The following is a 16,396-nucleotide window of genomic DNA, read 5'->3' on the forward strand; positions in this document are numbered from 1 at the left end:
AACGGTTTATATATTCAAATCAACCACACCACACAACCTTCCCTGAAAAGCTAAGGCATTCGTGGAATCGCAGAAACAGAGACTTGATATGTGGCACTGGGCAACCACTAGAAAATAACAATCATTCCTCAAAACACAATAGCCAATTGCTCGATGGTATCAATTAAACCATGTGGTCAAATACCATATATTTTTTCCTTCCAAATTCACATTTTGTGTCAATATGAGGACAGGAAATCATTTAAAACAGAGGTTAAAACTAGTATACCTTTTAATGCCACCTGATTATGGACAGAAAAAACAGCATTCAAACTTGATTTACCTTCTTTTGTATTAGAATGAAAGAAACACCGATACATGCATGTTGACAACAAATTTCAAATGTGTGAAAGTACTAAATTCTGTAAAACAAACATACACTCCTGGTTAAGCTAGCAGAAACAAGGTTGCAAATATTAAGATTGGTTGTTTCATCAGTTTGAAATAAGGGAACTTAATAACCCGCTGACAAAGTTGTAATGAATTGCATGGAAAGAAACAAATTTGATACTACATACTTTTAGACATAAAAACGTAAGACTGTTTTTCCACTAAAGCAAGTGGTGCATAGTGCATACACAGATATATTACCTGCAGCCTACCAGCTTACATATGACAACAAGCAGGAGAGAAGCAACTAGCACCAACTAATCATAAGTAAGTGCATAACACATACTCCCTCCGTCCGGAAATACTTGTCGTATAAATGCATAAAAATGGATGTATCTAGAGCTAAAATACATCTACATCCATTTCTCCGACAAGTATTTCCGGACGGAGGGAGTACATAGTAGCAACATTCAAGTCTCTTGTACTTCAGCAAGTTTGTATTTGAACCATGGGCTTGGGCATCATCTCCTGAATCCCGGTTTGCTTCATAGTGGGTAACAAAGCATTCCATTGCTGAATGAAGTACACCGTTTCTTCCTAGGGTCATCATAATGCTCTCTCTCCTTTTTAATTACTTTGCCACATCACTTTTTTGCCTATGTGGCGCCCTTAGCACCTGTACATCTTGGAGCACTGAGAAGGGCCTTACCTTTTTTTTGAAAAGGGGGACTCCCCGGCCTCTACATCAGAATGATGCATACGACCACCTTTATAGATAAATAAAGAGGTTCAACAAGGTCTTACAGTCTGAAATCAAAATAACGGCAAGCTCACGGAGAGCCACAACGCCAAACACAAATGCCAAGAGGCCACAACCGGCTAGCATAACAAAGATAGGTAAACTAATCGCCTATCCTATTACATGACCGCCAGCCAAACCGGTTGAAGATATCCCGAGCTACCATCTCCCAGCGGATAGATCCAGTAACCAAACGCTCCCTGGCCTCCGTCGGAGTGAGTAACGACCACATACGGATCAGTGCAGTGGTTCAGAAAATAACCTGCAAAAAATGAATATTTGTTGTTCTGTTAAAAGCCAAATCATTTCTGCAGTTCCAAATTTCCCACGACAAAGCACATACTCCTACGCGAATGTGTCTAGCTGTTTTGGACTCTATCCCAACAAGCCACGTTCCAAATAACGTACTGACAGAATTTGGAGGAGAAATGTTAAAGGCAATGTGCACCGTGTGCCACAACACTTTGGCCAACGGGTAATCAAAGAATAAGTGCTTGATAGTTTCATTCCGATCACAGAAACTACACCTAGTAGATCCTGTCCAGTTGCGCTTTACCAAGTTATCCTTTGTTAGAATGACTTGTTTATGTACAAAGCACATAAACACTTTAATTTTCAAAGGAGCTTTGACTTTCCAAACATATTTAGAACTAGGAATGGCACTAGAGTTAATGACATCGATATACATCGATTTAACTATGAACTCTCCAGCCCTAGTAAGTTTCCAGCACAACTGATCGGACTGATGAGATAGCTGAACCTCCATCAGTCTACTCACCAAATGGAGCCACACTTCCCACCGGTTGCCAACAAGCGTCCTCCTAAACTGAATATTAAGGGGAATGGACTGCAAAATCGTTGCAACAAAAGCATCACGTCGTTGAACAATACTATACAGGGACGGATATTGAAATGCCAGCGGTGTTTCACCAAGCCAAGTATCCTCCCAGAAGCGAGTGGTGGTGCCATTGCCGACTATAAACTTTGTCCTATTAAAGAAGGCTATTTTAACTCTCATAAGTCCCTTCCGAAAAGGCGAGTCAGTCGGTCTCACTGTCACCTGGGACAAAGTCTTGGACTGCAGATACTTACTACATAGAATCTACGCCCACGTGGCATCAGTCTCAACTGATAATTTATACAGCCACTTACTGAGAAGACATCTGTTTTTGACTTCAAGATTCTCAATACCAAGGCCCCCTGGTCCTTTGGTCGACAGATGATATCCCATTTGGCCAGTCTGTATTTTCTCTTTAGTTCATCACTTTGTCAGAAGAATCGGGATCGATAGAAGTCCAGCCTTTTCCTAACACCAACTGGGACTTTGAAAAAAGATAAGAGAAACATTGGCATACTCGTGAGCGAAGGAGCTAATCTGTGTTGTTCCAACTCTGGTGATCAACCTTATCCAATGGCACCTCTAAATGATGTTGATTCTCGAATATTGTTTTTTATCCGGATGATCCTTGTCCTACTGATCTGGAAGAAGTTGCTATTAGGATCTTAAAAATATGTGGTGGTCTGCCATTGGCTATAATTACATTTGCAAGTTTGCTTGTCGGTAAGGCACATGACAGGGATGAATGGGAGAGACTCCAAGATTCCATTGGTATTGGTTCTTTGCTTGAAAAAGATGGGAACTTAAAGGTGATGAAAGATATATTATTACTTAGTTACTGGAATCTCCCACACCACTTGAAGACTTGTTTACTGTACTTGTGTATATATCCAGAGGACTATAATATCAGCTGTGAAGAATTGAAGTGGAAATGGATGGCTGAAGGATTCCTTAAAAGACAATGTGGACATTTGGATCAAGCAGCACAAAACTGTTTTAACGAACTTGTAAATTCAAATTTGATCCAACCAATTGAGTGTGATGGTAGTGTGCAATATTGTCCGGTCCATGATATGGTGCTTGACCTTATCATATCTTTATCAAATGAAGAGAAATTTGCCACTATTTTGAATGGATTTATCTACAAATCTGCTCCAAACAACATTCGTCGTCTGTCCATGCAATCTTGTGGCGGAAAGTGCAATGGGACAGTTCGTGCAATTACAGAAACCAAGTCACATGTTCGCTCACTGACTATGTTTCAAAGAGGCGAGCAGAAAATAAATATTGTGGGCTTCCATGCTTTGCGGGTGCTGGATCTTGAGGGATATGAATGGTTGGAAAACAAGCATTTAAAAAATATAGGAAGTTCACCTCAGCTGAGGTTTTTGCGAATTCATAGTAATAAAATTACTGAGATTCCTAGGGAAATTGGAAAGCTACAACACATAGAGACTCTCGATTTGAATGGCTGTATGTTAGGTTTAACACTGCCATCTACTATGGTGCATTTGCATAAATTGGTGCGCATATTTGTCAACCCCAGTGACTGGTTGCCTGCAGATGCGTTCAGGGGTATGCAAGCCTTGGAGGTCTTGCAGGGGGTAAACATCTGGGGAACTGGCAACCCAATGAGATTTGCAGAAGAGCTTGGGCATCTAACAAAATTGAGAAGACTGTCTATAGTTCCCACGATGGTGTGCAAGGAATATGCAATAAGAGGAAGAATAATAGAACTTTTGGTGTTATCTATACATGAGTTGGGCAAATGCAACCTTAGAGATCTTAATACTAACACAGAGATTGGCTGGCATCTATTTTGAGACCCATATTGCACCTATCCATACCTCCAAGTTCTTAGAATTGAGACAATAGTTGAAGAAGTTCGAAGGGAGTGGGCTCCCTAAAAAATCTGACGAATCTATACTTGAAAGTAGCTGAATTTGATAAGGAGGGTCTCCGTATCCTCATGAGCATGCCTTCTCTGGCCTATCTTCAGCTAAAGGTTACAAGCGTAGTCAAAGGAAAGTTGATGATCGGTACTAACGGATTCAACCTCCTAATGGAGTTCCGCTTCGCGTACCTTTTTTTGAATGAAAGGGGTTTCCCCATGCCCCATTTTATTGAAGCAGCAAAGAAAACCAGATTCGGAATATAAGCTTAACAGCTGGATCCCCACACAGCCCACACCAGGCAACCACCAGGCAGATTGGAAACATAACTAACTGGAAGGTCTAAACAGCCTCACAAACCAGCAAACAATTTATCCTACATGAAGTTCTTTTATTACAAAACCCAAAGGCGAGGGCCAAAAGTGAAAGCTAATTGTCTACTGACGACGACCGGAGATCAGGTCCAGGTGATACGCAGGAGCTCCCCCCGGTGTTTGTCGAGCAACAGAATACATCTTCGCAGCAGCTCCGCTTGGGTGTCGTCGCAGAGTACCCCCAGCGCAAAAGCACATTTTTCAACTTCACAAGGACGCAATTCAAGCCTCTCCACGAGCGGCCCTGAAAACAGAAATCATTCCTTAGCCTCCAAATGCTCCACAAGGATGCAGCCGTGACCAGATTGAGCACAGGTTTGCATTTGTAAGAACGCCACACAACACATATGTCTTCAGAACAAGTAAAAGGTTGCACATTAAAAAACTCAGAGACCAGTAGCCAGATACATTTGGCCACAACACAATAAAAAATAGATGTTGAGTGGACTCATTTTCTCTACAAAACAGGCAGGAGAGGTCTTCCACCTGTCTACGTTTGTTCAAATTATCTCTGGTCAGAACTTTATTGTACACACAAAGCCACATGAAAACATGAATGTTTTGAGGACACAAAACTTTCCAAAGAGATTTTCCAATCGGAGAAACAATTCCCCCGAAGTTTATAGCTTCATAGAAAGATTTAACTGAGTACAGCCCCTTAGGTTCAAGAGACCAGATGGGCAAATCTGGGAGGTAGACAGGGGGAAATCCCTAATGTGGTCTTGTAATTGATTCCACCTAAGCATCCCCCTCAGATCGACACATCGCCTAAATGTAAGTTTCAGAGTAGTCCCATCCCACACTTGAGCCACTGAACAATCAGGCTGGTTACACATTTCAAACATGTCCCAAAACATAGTTCTTAGGGAACAATCTCCAGCCCACGTATCATGCCAAAAACTTATTTTACTAGAAGAACACCCGTGCGTTGCAATGGGGCCATATTAAATTTAAGAGTTCAATATTAATATTTTTATACATATCAAGTGACATTGGCGACCTTTTCTCACCATCAAATCCTCACACACACACTCTCTTCCTCCCTCTTCCTCACTCTCTCTCCCCCTCCCCCCATCTCTCTCTAACACACACACACATATCCATCTTATTGGGTACGGGACCATAATCCATCTATTTCACACACACACACACACACACTAGTGCATAACAATATGGATTATGTGTATTATATTTGCCACCACAACTAAGGGAATTAATTTCATGTAAATCGGACAGCCACAGCTCCAAGAATACAAGGAGGAGGTGGCCCGGGTCGGCGTTGGCGCCGTCCGGCGCGGGCCACGGGCCCGCTTCCAAGTGCGTCTGCGCGCTGGCCACCCACGCGGGGTCCTTCAAGTGCCGCTTCCACCGCACCAACTCCCAGGGCCACAGCACGGCCAGGGCCAGGGAAGCGCCCTTCTTCGCCCCCTTCACCAGCCGCGGCCAACGCGGTGCCGTGGCACCTGGCCTCGACGTCCTCGCGACCCAGTGACGCAGCCCAAGCATCGGCCTCGAGGATCAAGAACGCTCGACAATGGAGAGGGAAGGGAAAGATCATATACATGTCATAAGAAAGGGAGTTTATTTACTGCTCCCTCGATGTATTGTTTCCTTTGTTTGAAGATTGATTACCATCCGTGAGTTAAGATAAGGTTAATGTGATTGAGCGATTTTTCTGAAAATCAAATATTTGTTTTCTAATTAATGTGATTGAGTGATATAAGGTAAGGTTAATTAATTTAGATTTGATCTTTAGAGATTGTTCGTGATTGATTCTACATTACTAAATAAATTGCGTCAGTATGGAAAGTTCTGATCTGTTCAGATTTCTTTCGTTGTGTGAGAGGGTGACGCGAAAATAAACCGATGAAGTGGGTGGAGGGGACGAAAAAAATCTACAAAAAAACCCAGCGAAGGTGGGAGGAGTACCAAAAAAACCATGGCAGGTGGGACGAAAATAAACCGTACAAGGCTACCAAGTGCGTCTGCACGCCGGTGATACGTCTCCGTCGTATCTATAATTTTTGATTGTTCCATGCCAATATTCTACAACTTTCATATATACTTTTGGCAACTTTTTATACTATTTTTGGGACTAACATATTGATCCAGTGCCCAGTGCCAGTTCCTATTTGTTGCATGTTTTTTGTTTCGCAGAATATCCATATCAAACGGAGTCCAAACGGGATAAAAACTGACGGAGATTTTTTTGGGAATATATATGATTTTTGGGAAGAAAAATCCACGCGAGACAGTGCACGAGGGGGCCACGAGGCAGGGGGCGTGCCCCTGACCCTCGTGGCCACCCCGTAAGGCGGTTGGTGCCCTTCTTTCGCCGCAAGAAAGCTAATATCCAGATAGAGACCGTGTTAAAATTCCAGCCCAATCGGAGTTACGGATCTCCAAAAACGGTGAAAGGATAGAATCGGGGAACGCAGAAACAGAGAGAGACAGAGAGACAGATCTAATCTCAGAGGGGCTCTCGCCCCTCCCATGCCATGGAGGCCAAGGACCAGAGAGGGAACCCTTCTCCCATCTAGGGAGGAGGTCAAGGAAGAAGAAGATGAAGGGGCCCCCTCTCCCCTTCTCTCTCGGTGGCGCCGGAACGCTGCCGTGGCCATCATCATCATCACCGCGATCTACACCAACACCTCCACCATCTTCACCAACATATCCATCACCTTCCCCCTCTATCTACAGCAGTTCACTCTCTCGCAACCCGTTGTACCCTCTACTTGAACATGGTGCTTTATGCTTCATATTATTATCCAATGATGTGTTGCCATCCTATGATGTCCGAGTAGATTTTCGTTGTCCTATCGGTGGTTGATGAATTGCTATGATTGATTTAATTTGCTTGTGGTTATGTTGCTGTCCTTTGGTGCCCATCATATGAGAGCGCACGTGGATCACACCATAGGGTTAGTTGTATGTTGATAGGACTATGTATTGGAGGGCAAGAGTGACAGAAGCTTCAACCTAGCATAGAAATTGATGCATACGAGATTGAAGGGGGAGCAATATATCTTAATGTTATGGTTGGGTTTTACCTTAATGAACATTAGTAGTTGCGAATGCTTGCTAATAGTTCCAATCATAAGTGCATAGAATTCCAAGTCAGGGATGACATGCTATCAGTGGCCTCTCCCACATAATACTTGCTATCAGTCTAGTAATGTAGTCAATTGCTTAGGGACAATTTCGCAACTCCTACCACCACTTTTCCACACTCGCTATATTTACTTTATTGTGTCTTTACTTAAACAGCCCCTACTTTTTATTTACGTAATCTTTATTATCTTGCAAACCTATCCAACAACACCTACAAAGTACTTCTAGTTTCATACTTGTTCTAGGTAAAGCGAACATCAAGCGTGCATAGAGTTGTATCGGTGGTCGATAGAACTTGAGAGAATATATGTTCTGCCTTTAGCTCCTTGTTGGGTTCGACACTCTTACTTATCGAAAACTGTTGCGATCCCCTATACTTGTGGGTTATCAAGACCTTTTTCTGGCGCCGTTGCCGGGGAGCAATAGCATGGGGTGAATGTTCTCGTGTGTGCTTGTTTGCTTTATCACTAAGTAATTTTTATTTGCTATTCTTAGTTGTTTTCTATCTTTAGTTATGGATAGGAAACGCAAAATACCAAAAAAATAGTTGTACCTACTAAACTAATGGGTGAAGAACCACTCAAAATCTATCACACTGCTGAAGCTTATTACTTGGATCATCTTCGATCCCTATGTGCTCGTGTTGAAACCCCAACTAGCTTAGTTGAGGGCATATCTTTAGATGAGCATGCTTGTTATGTGCGACACCGAATATCTGAAAAAGGAAAAATTTTACTGGGTCAAATTCATCGTTTGCAATGCTATGCTTGGAATTTATGCGAAATATATGATATTATTTGTTGTTCTGAAAACCCTAAGAAACACCTTCCCTATCAATGTGAGTTTAGTGATAATGAAATCGTATCTTTGTATGCTAAAGGTGTTTATAGTTACTATGATGTTCAACAAATTGAAGAATTTGTTGCTTTTAAGGGTGCTTATTAAATTGCTTCTTTGATTGAAACGTATGATGCTACTCTTTACAAATCTGAAAATTTTGACATACTTAAATATTTCTATGATAATTATGCTTCTAATGCCTATGTTGAACCATACATTGAGGACTACCCCACTGTCCAAGAAGAGACTAATATTTTGCAGGAGTCTATGGAAGAAGAAATTGATGAAACTGTGAGCTCATTGGATGAAAAAGATGAGGAGGAGAGCGAAGAACAAAAGGAGGAAGAGCGGATTAGCTACCCGTGCCCACCTTCTAATAGGAGTAACTCTTCAACTCATACATTGTTTAATTTCCCTTCATGCTTACCGAAGGATGATTGCTATGATGATTGTTATGATCCCGTTGATTCTCTTGAAATATCCCTTTTTGATGATGCTTGCTATGCTTGTGGCCTAGATGCCAATATGAATTATGCTTATGGAGATGAACATGCTATAGTTCCTTATGTTAAACATGAAATTGTTTCTATTGCACCCACACATGATAGTCCTATTATCTTTTTGAATTCTCCCGACTACACTATATCGGAGAAGTTTGCCCTTATTAAGGATTATATTGATGGGTTGCCTTTTACCGTTGCACATGATGATTTTGATGAATATAATATGCATGTGCTTGCTGCTCCTACTTGCAATTATTATGAGAGAGGAACTATATCTCCACCTCTCTATGTTTCCAATATGATAAAATTGCAAGAAACTGCTTATGCATTGGCCTTTACTTTGTGTGCATGAATTGTTATTTTATGACATGCCGATGCATAGGAAGAGATTTATACTTCGTTGTTGCATGATATATTTTACTTTGTGCTCACTACTAAATTACAAATCATTGTTAATTAAAATTGGCTCTAATATACCTTGGGATCCGGGTGGATCCATTACTTGAGCACTATATGCCTAGCTTAATGGATTTAAAGAAAGTGCTGCCAGGGAGACAACTCGGAAGTTTTAGAGAGTCATTTATTTCTATTGAGTGCTTTCATATAGTTTAAAAACAACAAAAATAAAGAAGGTAACCCAAAACTTTTTCAAAAAGGAAAGTGAAAGTGAGAAAGACAAGCATTGTTGAAGTGGGAGAGCTCCTTGAACTTTGTTCATGCTCACGGCAACTTTGTGAATCTTGATTACAGAAACTTTTCAACAAAAATAATTATCCTCTTTTACAATTCCATTGTATTATAAAAATAATGTGCCAAGGTTTGCCTTTAGGATGTTTACATTTGCTTGATGGTTTGTACGGTGCAGGACAGAAACTTTAGCTGCAGTGCGCGATTTTACATTTTTAGCTGGAACATCAAATGGTTCTGATTCGTTTTGCACTGTATTTCTATACAAAGTTTTTATTTTTCCTAATTTTTGTAGAACTTTTCAAGTATCATAGGTATGGTTAATGTTCAGATTATTACAGACTGTTCTGTTTTAGACAGATTCTGTTTTTGATGCATAGTTTGCTTGTTTTGATGAAACTATCAATTTATATCAGTGGATTAAGCCATGGAAAAGTTATATTACAGTAGGCACAATGAAAAAACAAAATATGAATTGGTCTGCAACAGTACTTAGAGTAGTGATTTGCTTTATTATACTAATGGATCTTACCGAGTTTTCTGTTGAAGTTTTGTGTGGATGAAGTGTTCGATGATCGAGAAGGTCTCGATGTGAGAAGAAGGAAGAGAGGCAAGAGCTCAAGATTGGGGATGCCCGAGGCACCCCAAGTAAATATTCAAGGAGACTCAAGCGTCTAAGCTTGGGGATGCCCCGGAAGGCATCCCCTCTTTCTTCAACAAATATCGGTATGTTTTCGGATTCGTTTCGTTCATGTGATATGTGCAATCTTGGAGCGTCTTTTGCATTTAGTTTTCATTTTTATTTTATGCACCATGCTGGTATGAGGTAGTCCTTGGTTGATTTATAGAATGCTCTTTGCACTTCACTTATATCTTTTGAGTATGGCTTTATAGAATACTTCATGTGCTTCACTTATATCATTTGAAGTTTGGATTGCCTGTTTCTCTTTACATAGAAAACCGTCATTTGTAGAATGCTCTTTTGCTTCACTTATATTTGTTAGAGTGTGGGCATATATTTTGTAGAAAGAATTAAAACTATCTTGCTTCACTTATATCCATTTAGAGAGATGACAGGAACTGGTCATTCACATGGTTAGTCATAAAATCCTACATAAAACTTGTAGATCACTGAATATGATATGTTTGATTCCTTGCAATAGTTTTGCGATATAAAGATGGTGATATTAGAGTCATGCTAGTGGGTAGTTGTGGATTAGTAGAAATACTTGTGTTGAGGTTTGTGATTCCCGTAGCATGCACGTATGGTGAACCGTTATGTAACAAAGTCGGAGCATGAGGTATTTATTGATTGTCTTCCTTATGAGTGGCGGTCGGGGACGAGCGATGGTCTTTTCCTACCAATATATCCCCCTAGGGGCATGCGTAGTAGTACTTTGCTTCGAGGGCTAATAAACTTTTGCAATAAGTATATGAGTTCTTTATGACTAATGTTGAGTCCATGGATTATACGCACTGTCACCCTTCCACCATTGCTAGCCTCTCTAGTACCGCACAACTTTCGCCGGTACCATAAATCCACCATATACCTTCCTCAAAACAGCCACCATGCCTACCTATCATGGAATTTCCATAGCCATTCCGAGATATATCGCCATGCAACTTCCATCATCATCATATACATGACTTGAGCATTCATTGTCATATTGCTTTGCATGATCGTAAGATAGCTAGCATGATATTTTCATGGCTTGTCCGTTTTTTGATGTCATTGCTACGCTAGATCATTGGACATCCCGGTACACCGCCGGAGGCATTCATATAGAGTCATATCTTTGTTCTAGTATCGAGTTGTAATATCGAGTTGTAAGTAAATAAAAGTGTGATGATCATCATTATTAGAGCATTGCCCCATGAAAAAAAGAGAGGCCAAAGAAGCCTAAATGAAAAAAGGGGGCCAAAGAAGCCCACACAAAAAAGGGGGCAATGTTACTATCCTTTTACCACACTTGTGCTTCAAAGTAGCACCATGTTCTTCATATAGAGAGTCTCTTGAGTTATCACTTTCATATACTAGTGGGAATTTTCATTATAGAACTTGGCTTGTATATTCCGATGATGGGCTTCCTTAAATGCCCGAGGTCTTCATGAGCAAGCAAGTTGGATGCACACCCACTTAGTTTCAGTTTGAGCTTTCATACACTTATAGCTCTTAGTGCATCCGTTGCATGTCAATCCCTACTCACTCACATTGATATCTATTGATGGGCATCTCCATAGCCTGTTGATACGCCTAGTTGATGTGAGACTATCTTCTCCTTTTTGTCTTCTCCACAACCACCATTCTATTCCACCTATAGTGCTATATCCATGGCTCACGCTCATGTATTGTGTGAGGGTTGAAAATGCTGAAGCGCGTTAAAAAGTATGAACCAATTGCTCGGCTTGTCATCGGGGTTGTGCATGATGTGAATATTTTGTGTGGTGAAGATGGAGCATAGCCAGACTATATGATTTTGTATGGATAACTTTCTTTGGCCTTGTTATTTTGAAAAGACATGATTGCTTTATTAGTGGGCTTGAAGTATTATTGTTTCTATGTCAAATGATAGACTATTGCTTTGAATCACTCGTGTCTTAATATTCATGCCATGATTAGACATGGGATCAAGATTATGCTAGGTAGCATTCCACATCAAAAATTATCTTTTTTATCATTTACCTACTCGAGGACGAGCAGGAATTAAGCTTAGGGATGCTGATACGTCTCCGTCGTATCTATAATTTTTGATTGTTCCATGCCAATATTCTACAACTTTCATATACTTTTGGCAACTTTTTATACTATTTTTGGGACTAACATATTGATCCAGTGCCAAGTGCCAGTTCTTGTTTGTTGCATGTTTTTTTGTTTCGCAGAATATCCATATCAAACGGAGTCCAAATGGGATAAAAAACTGACAGAGATTTTTTTGGAATATATATGATTTTTTGGAAGAAAAATCCATGCGAGACGGTGCCCGAGGGGGCCACGAGGCAGGGGCGCGCCCCCCAGGGGGCCAGGCGCGCCCCTGACCCTTGTGGCCACCCTGTAAGGCGGTTGGTGCCCTTCTTTCGCCGAAAGAAAGCTAATATCTAGATAGAGACCGTGTTAAAATTTCAGCCCAATCGGAGTTACGGATCTCCGAAAATATAAGAAATGGTGAAAGGATAGAATCTGGGAACACAGAAATAGAGAGAGACAGAGAGATAGATCCAATCTCGGAGGGGCTCTCGACCCTCCCATGCCATGGAGGCCAAGGACCAGAGGGGAAACCCTTCTCCCATCTAGGGAGGAGGTCAAGGAAGAAGAAGACGAAGGTGCAACGCCCTCGATGCGGCTATATCTCCTATGTGTCGAAGCACGACTTAGAGGCATAACCGCATTGAAAGCAATGTCGCAAGTAAGGTAATCTTCACAACAACCCATGTAAATAGATAAAAGGGAAAGGAAACATAGTTGGCTTACACTCGCCACGTCACACAAATACGTGAATAACATTACAATCATCCAATACACTCATGGTCCGACTACGGTACCAAAATAAAGATCAACCCCCACATGCGACAAAGTCCCTGATCGTCCCAATTGGGCACCACTACTGATCATCTGGGAAAGACACGTAGTAACGACGAGAGTCTTCATCGAACTCCCACTTGAGCTCAAGCGCATCGTCTGGAGCGGTATCATCGGTCCTTGCATCTGGTTTGGAAGTAAACTGTGAGTCACGAGGACTCAGCAATCTCGCACCCTCGTGATCAAGACTATTTAAGCTTATAGGTAAGGCAATGTATGATGTGGAGCTGCAGCAAGCGACTAGCATATATGGTGGCTAACCTATTCGCAAAAGAGAGCGAGAAGAGAAGGCAAAAGCACGATCGAACAACTATGATCAAGAAGTGATCCGAGAACAACCTACGTCAAACATTACTCCAACACCGTGTTCACTTCCCGGACTCCGCCGAGAAGAGACCATCACGGTTACACACACGGTTGATTCATTTTAATTAATTTAAGTTTCATGTTATCTACAACCGGACATTAACAAATTCCCATCTGCCCATAACCGCGGGCACAACTTTCGAAAGTTCAAATCCCTGCAGGGGAGCCCCAACTTAGCCCATCACAAGCTCTCACGATCAACGAAGGATATTCCTTCTCCCGAGACATTCCGATCAGACTCGGCATCCCGGTTACAAGACATCCTCGACAATGGTAAAAACAAGTCCAGCAACACCGCCCGAATGTGCTGACAAATCCTGATAGGAGCTGCACATATCTTGTTCTCAGGGCACACTCAGATGAGCCAGACGTCGGGTAGGCCAGCCCAGAGTTGCCCCTGGTAGCCCCGGACATCGCTCAGTTGGACCAACACTTAGAGAAGCACTGGCCCGGGGGAGGGGGTAAAATAAGATGACCCTTGAGTCCGCGAAACCCAAGGGAAAAAGGCTAGGTGGCGAATGGTAAAACCAAGGTTGGGCATTGCTGGAGGAATTTTATTCAAGGCGAACTGTCAAGGGGTTCCCATTATAACCCAACCACGTAAGGAACGCAAAAACCCAACAACATAACACCGATATGATGGAAACTAGGGCGGCAAGAGTGGAACAAAACACTAGGCAAAAGGCCGAGCCTTCCACCCTTTACCAAGTATATAGGTGCATTAAGATAACAAGATAATATAGTGATATCCCAATAATAAACAAATGTTCCAACGAGGAATGATCTCCAATCTTCACCTGCAACTAGCAACGCTATAAGAGGGGCTGAGCAAAGCGGTAACATAGCCAAACAACGGTTTGCTAGGACATGGTGGGTTAGAGGTTTGACATGGCAATTTGGGAGGCATGATAAGCAACTGGTAGGTATCATAGCATAGGCATAGCAAAAGAGCGAGCATCTAGCAAGCAAAGATAGAAGTGATTTTGAGGGTATGATCATCTTGCCTGCAAAGTTGTCAAAGTTGACTTGATCCTCGTAAGCGAACTCAACGGGCTCCTCGTTCACGAACTCGTCTCCCGGCTCTACCCAAACAAGAACAACAAGTAAACGGAACACAATCAACCACGTGCAATGCTCAAACAACATGATGTAAACATGGTATGATATGCGGGATGCGGTATGTGATGCATATGTAAGATTTGACAAAGAATGATTGAACCTGGCCTCAACTTGGAAATCCAAGAGTGTCACTGGAAAGGTGACGTGATTTCGGTTGAAATCAATATAAAGATAACCGAAATCAGATGCACGGTTTGGAAATGGCAAGCAAAACAAATATGGCATCGGTCTGCGATAATCAGCAAGTGGCCAACTAAATGCATCAAGATAAATATGCTACAGCACTCAAACATGACAACAAAAACATGACAGGGATCCACTCATGAAGCTTGACAATAGATGAATACTGAGCTACGGCTAATTCATTCATTAACAGGTTCAAACAAGCATGGCAAAAGTGCAAATGATAACAGGTTTCAGACTTAGTGAAATTAACACAAGTCTGAAATTTAACATCAGGAAGCACACTTTAGAGCATGAAAACTACATGCTACAGGAACTTAACATGGCAAAGAAAGGCATGGCATGAAGCTACTCAAAGCACTTAACAGAAGTCCCTTAGTGAACTTGAGCCAAAAGGGATCATAAAATACAATTGCAAGCATGTGAACATGGCAAAAATATAAACAGATTTAGACTTAGTGAAAAACTGGAGCATGCAAAACAGTTAACGAGTAGGCATGTTTACGAGCTCGGTGCACTCACTACAGAGCATGGCATGACAACTAAGCATACACCCATCAAGAATACATAGCATAGAAACTAGAAATGGCAAGAACAACAACATAGCATGCACGGATCAATAGCAACATCCTCGGCAAAATCGCTACACATGTCAACAATCTGCCAGGATTCACGATATAGCAAAAGTAGAGCTCGATTGACTCAAGCTAGGATTCTCCATCAGGTAAAAAAAAAGCTAGGATTCTCCATAATTGCAAAAAAAGATATGGATGGATAGAGCACCACAATGTTAACACAACATCCTTACTGATCATCCTCAAAAGAGGCACGGATCACTAGGAAACAGCATGAACATATGGCATAACAACAAAAACAGAACAAGGACTTAGTGAAATTCTAAGTCCCTGAAATCAGCATTACCGATTACGCTACTTTGCAAGCTTGTGCTAGTCACCACAAATATCACAAAAATACATGGCAAGCACCTCTGTAAAGATAGCATGGCATTTAACAAAACACATGTAGAGCTCAGGATCATAGCATGCACACATTAATCATGGCAAAAATGACAAAAAGCTATTTGATGAAACAGATCTGACAAATTCCTCACATAGCCCTCTTCCAATAGCATTTCGGTCATCAAGATGAGCTCAAATGAAAATGATGCAATGAGATGAAATGATGTACTCATCGAGGCGAACATTTTGATAGGCTACACGCACAAATTGGAGCTATGGATGCAGAGTTACGACATGATGAAAATTGCCAAAAAATTAGGGTTAGAGGGGAAGAAGTCAACCGAGATCTAGATCTGGCAGGCGCGGTTACTGTAGCAGGGCGCGGAAAACGAGGACCGCCGGGGACCTGTTTGCCGAAAACAGAGGGAGTTCGCCGGAGGGGTCGTCGGAGGGCGGCGGAGCTCGTCGCCGTCCGGCGAGCTGCGGGCGGCGACAGCGTTGAGGCGGAGGGGCGGTGACCGGCGCCAGACGGGGCCGGAGGTGGCCGGTGGCGGTGGCGCGCCGGCGGCAGTGGCGGTCACCGCAGGCGTCGGGAGGCGGAGAAGGCGGCGGCTCGGCTCCCCAGGCGCGCGCGGGGTGAGAGGAGGCCGGCCCGGTGGCACGCAGAGGAGGGCCGTGGCTGGGCCTTGTGGGCCGGCGCGGTCGGCGGCGATGGGAGGAGGCGGTGACAGGTGGCGTACGGAGATTGGCGGTGGTGGTATGTCCGTTAGGCGGCGGAC

The 16,396-nt window shown here is 42.4% G+C and overlaps 1 pseudogene; it reads left to right on the plus strand.

Moving 5' to 3' along the window:
• The first annotated feature begins 2,620 nt into the window (after positions 1-2,620).
• Positions 2,621-16,396, plus strand: part of LOC119356107 — a 46,571-nt pseudogene continuing 32,795 nt past the window's right edge.

This window comes from Triticum dicoccoides, chromosome 1A (genome assembly GCF_002162155.2).
Source record: "Triticum dicoccoides isolate Atlit2015 ecotype Zavitan chromosome 1A, WEW_v2.0, whole genome shotgun sequence".
Classification (NCBI taxonomy): domain Eukaryota; kingdom Viridiplantae; phylum Streptophyta; class Magnoliopsida; order Poales; family Poaceae; genus Triticum; species Triticum dicoccoides.